The sequence below is a fragment of the Petromyzon marinus genome, unplaced genomic scaffold (assembly GCF_048934315.1).
Source record: "Petromyzon marinus isolate PM22_M1 ecotype Great Lakes invasive population unplaced genomic scaffold, UKy_Petmar_22M1.pri1.0 PM_G_Scaffold_36, whole genome shotgun sequence".
Taxonomy (NCBI): domain Eukaryota; kingdom Metazoa; phylum Chordata; class Hyperoartia; order Petromyzontiformes; family Petromyzontidae; genus Petromyzon; species Petromyzon marinus.
In genome coordinates, this window is record NW_027422939.1 from 834,658 (window position 1) to 839,869 (window position 5,212).

The window sequence follows — 5,212 nt, forward strand, 5'->3', positions numbered from 1 at the left end:
AAACAATTTGAGAGGATTTTTTTGCTAAGTTGGTTTGGGTTAATGAGTCAACTCCTGCTTGGCGCACTGAGCCGCTTCATGACCTCCACTTCCGCTTTGTAATGAGCGTAAGTACGTGGCTGGAACGCGTAAAAATATATATGATAATAATTACAAAAGAGTAACAAAAAAATGTAATTCAAAAAAATTCCAGGATTTGAAATTTAAACTTTTTCTGACCTTTTAAATATTCGTGCTCGAGCTAATTAGCACTGCCACGAAAAACCAAGATGACCGATTGGTGGGATTATAAGCTGTGTTGTAATAAGAGCGAACTTTTTCTCTACCCCCTCTTCTTCCACTCCACCCTTTTCAAACGAATTCAATGTCACTGCAGAAGCACTCGAAGCCTGTCTGCAAATAGTAATGGTACCGGGTTACTTTTGTACACAATGTTCCCGCTGTCACCTGCAGCGCAAACACACCTAATATAACTCCATGTTAATAGACACACGGTATGTAACTATGTTCGCAGTACGTAACTGCAGTGCGTTTGTATACACATACACAAACAGCGGGGGAAAAAAAACGCATCTGCGTAATCACTTACACGAGTTATTTTATTTTTTTACCATCAGAATTGACCCTGAATGCAGGTCAGCTGTAACAAAAAGGCAACCTGTGACCTGCACGGTTGGCATTATTTATTTACTTTAAAAAATGTTCTCTTTAAACATTCGGTGAGCGTGGAGGGAATGGTTTGGGTGGTGGTGTAAGAAATAGCGGTAGTTATTTCGCTCAGCGATGGAAATCGGCGCGAGCACCTTGGCGTTTCCGTGGCGGCATCAAAACCTCACCACTGTGATTTGTCAAAGTGATCCCGGCAGTCTGACTGCGGTTACCATGAAAATGTGCAAACGTGCGCCTCCGATCTGGGACGCAATGACTGCGATGCCGTGGGGAATTCGTGTTTAAAATTTGCAACATCAAACCCCTACTCTCCTCTCTTCCTAGCCCGCCCACCCCCACCTCCACCACAATTCCTTGACTCGCTATTCCCGTGCAAGCCCCCGCATAGCAAATTCCACCAAGTAGGGCGCTGAATCGCAAAATTGCCACAAATTGAGATGCGCCCCTGCAGGTTACAAAAGCAACAAATATTTATGAATACATGGGAATTATTTACTTGGCCGCTATTTGTCAGTTAAGCGGAGGTTGTTTGAACATACTTCACCACGCTGGTCATTGTGGGTAGGTGAAGAGAAGGGCCTAGCAGCGGTTCAGACATCGAATGCCACCGATTTTAACTGGGTTTTTTTACAATATACTAAATATCAGAGCGCTGCACTGCAAATTCTATTGTTTTATTTAACTTCCATGCTCTCACAGCTATGCTTCCTGATTTCAACAACCTGTACTGACCAGTGTGGTGAAGGATGGTCAAACGACCCCACCCACGGCTGACCGAAACATAAAAAAGGTGTGGATTTATTTTCTCGGCTCCGATGCCACCGCCGCCCGAGCGCCCCGTCTGAATGAGCATCTGTGGACTCGTTCCGGCGTCTTCGCCGATCTTGAGCTGTGTGTAGGCGAGCTCTCGGCTCACTCGTCCGTCCACTGCACAAAGATCCCCCCCCCCCCCCCCGTACAGCCTTAACAGACAGGTGGGACAAGTGCTGTTAGCGAGCAGCACACGCGAGGGGGTGGGTGGCCAGCACCACACCTGGCCGTTTTAGTCTCTTCAGTGCTGATTTATATACAGTGAGGGAAAAAAGTATTTGATCCCCTGCTGATTTTGTACGTTTGCCCACTGACAAGGAAATGATCAGTCTAAAATTTTAATGGTAGGTTTATTTGAACAGTGAGAGACAGAATAACAACAACAAAAATCCAGAAAAACGCATGTCAAAAATGTTATAAATTTATTTGCATTTTAATGAGGGAAATAATTATTTGACCCCTCTGAAAAACATGACTTAGTACTTGGTGGCAAAATCCTTGTTGGCAATCACAGAGGTCAGACGTTTCTTGTAGTTGGCCACCAGGTTTGCACACATCTCAGGAGGGATTTTGTCCCACTCCTCTTTGCAGATCTTCTCCAAGTCATGAAGGTTTCGAGGCTGACGTTTGGCAACTCAAACCTTCAGCTCCCTCCACAGATTTTCTATGGGATTAAGGTCTGGAGACTGGCTAGGCCACTCCAGAACCTTTGATGTGCTTCTTCTTGAGCCACTCCTTTGTTGCCTTGGCCATGTGTTTTGGGTCCTTGTCATGCTGGAATACCCATCCACGACCCATTTTCAATGCCCTGGCTGAGGGAAGGTTCTCACCCAAGATTTGACAGTACATGGCGCCGTCCATCGTCCCTTTGATGCAGTGAAGTTGTTCTGTCCCCTTAGCAGAAAAACACCCCCAAAGCATGTTTCCACCTCCATGTTTGACGGTGGGGATGGTGTTCTTGGGGTCATAGGCAGCATTCTTCCTCCTCCAAACACGGCGAGTTGAGTTGATGCCAAAGAGCTCTATTTTGGTCTCATCTGACCACAACACTTTCACCCAGTTGTCCTCTGAATCATTGAGATGTTCATTGGCAAACTTCAGACGGGCATGTATATGTGCTTTCTTGAGCAGGGGGACCTTGCGGGCGCTGCAGGATTTCAGTCCTTTACGGCGTAGTGTGTTACCAATTGTTCTCTTGGTGACTATGGTCCCAGCTGCCTTGAGATCATTGACAAGATCCTCCTGTGTAGTTCTGGGCTGATTCCTCACCGTTCTCATGATCATTGCAACTCCACGAAGTATGGTCAAACTAGCCACGCGACTGAAAAGAACGAGAAGGCCTCCATCGTAGCAGTGGATTGACAAAGAGCTTCAAATTATAATTATTACCAATACACTTATATTTATATAACTCCATGTTAATAGACATACGGGTGAACTCTGGTTATCCGTCTCTCATTTGGGGAATGTTGAGTTTATCCACTTCTAATTTGGGGAATGTGGCATTGCAACACCAAGCCCTGAACAGAGACGGCTAATTTATTGTCACGCACAGCGATGTTAGTGTACAAATTACCGTGAAAAAACACGGCGACAGTCAGAGGAACAGTGGCAACACAAGCCAACCATCTTGTCAGAACTATAAAATTGTACATTTACACGCGATAACAAGTGCATGTTCAAAACTTTGTGACGTAGGGGTTGGAATTCAAGCATACTTTCATGGTGACACTGCAACACACATGCTAACAGACTATACAATTGTTTAAAATGCAAACGTAATTGCAATACTCAGGCATGTTTTTTTAACAGTTTGAATGTGTCTCAGGGGAAACATTCATACTGAGGCCATTCGATGTCGCAACGAAATCCACGCAAACATTACTGGGATTGAGTAAAATTGCCTTACAATTTCGATTTAAAGCTTTCGTGACTGCAAGGATTCATCTTCTATGGTTCTTTCGGTAAAGTCACGTAGAATGAGAATAAAATAATAAATTAATAAAATATTATTGTGTTATTTTATTTTATCAATTTATTATTTTATTATCATTCTATGTGACTTTACCGAAAGAACTAAAGAAGATGCCTTAGAATTATTACGTAGAGAACACAATCATCTCCACGCTCGTACTCCAATGTGGGAATCACAGCCTTAGGGCAAAGGTATTGCCTCGGGGATTTTACCACGGGGCCTAGGGGATTTTACCACGGGGCCTAGGGGATTTTACCACGGGGCCTCGGGGATTTTACCGCTGGGCCAAGGGGATTTTACCGCTGGGCCTCGGGGATTTTACCGCTGGGCCAAGGGGATTTTACCGCTGGGCCAAGTGGATTTTACCACGGGGCCAAGGGGATTTTACCACGGGGCCAAGTGGATTTTACCACGGGGCCTCGGGGATTTTACCACTGGGCCTTAGGGATTTTACCACGGGGCCTCGGGGATTTTACCACGGGGCCTAGGGGATTTTACCACGGGGCCTAGGGGATTTTTTGCGCGGTTTCTGCTCCGATGGCAGCCAATGGTATGGGCCCCCGCTCAGGGTGATCCTACATCACTCCCTGAGGGGGACCCTTCGCCGTCTCTCTCTGGGTTCCAGCGCCGCCATCGTGCCAACCGCGGAGCCTTCAACCGAGCCCCCCCACCACCACCGCCGCCGCCGCCGCCGACCCGGCGAAGATGAAGCCGTGCCCGGGTGCGGTCAAGGGATGGCTCCCTATTGCTCAACCACGTTATGTATGCTGATGATTTGGTAATAGCTGCTCAGTCAGAGGAGGAGTTGGAGACGCTGCTGCTGAGACTGGAGCGTGCCACTAAGAGGTGGGGCCTTACCATCAGCCCCACCAAAACTAAGCACCTGCCTGGGTATTTTGTACCATCGGACACTCCACCCCCACAACTCCCAATCGGTGATGGGGCAGTTGTGGAGAGAGTGGAGAGTTTCCCATACCTGGGCAGTGTGCTTATGACTGGCTCCAGTTTAACAGCAGAGGTCTCACTCCGAATCAGTCGAGCGGCAATATCTTTTCATCAGTTGCGTAATGCTGTGTGGAAGCTACCTGGTCTGTCGCTCCGCACTAAGCTTCAGGTCTTCTCGGCCACGGTCATTCCCTCCCTTCTCTACGCTTGCGAAACGTGGACCCCCCTAATGGAACATCTTCGCCGGTTAGAAACATTTAGGCTGGCCTGCCTACGATCCATCCTGGGTTTAACCAGACTGGATTGTGTGAGGAGCTCACAAATCCTTGAAAGATCTGGGCAGGGTCCCATCGGTGAGCTCCTCCGGCAGGCAAGGCTGCGATGGCTGGGTCATGTAGCCCGCATGCCCAGCCACCGCATGCCGAAACAGCTTTTGTTTGGCCGGATTGAGGGGGCTAAGCGGGCGCGGCACGGGCTAGAGAAGAGATGGAGTGATGTGGTACAGGAGGACGTGGAGCTGAGTGGACTTGCCGATGACTGGTACCAGCGGTGTCAAGATCGGCCTCTGTGGAGGAGGCTCGTGAAGGATGCTACTGGGCAGTTGGAGGCAGTCGCCCTCCAACAACAACGGAGGGCGGAGGAGCGACGCTCACAACAGCGAGCGGAGCGCCGGGTGGCTAAAGCACAGCAGGTTGGCACAGTAGGGGGCACAGGTGGTGCATCAGCCAGTCATCTCAGTCAGTCGACCCGTGGCACCTGGGTCTGCCCCGTGACCTCCTGCCAGCGGGCGTTCGACACTTCACGTGGCCTCAG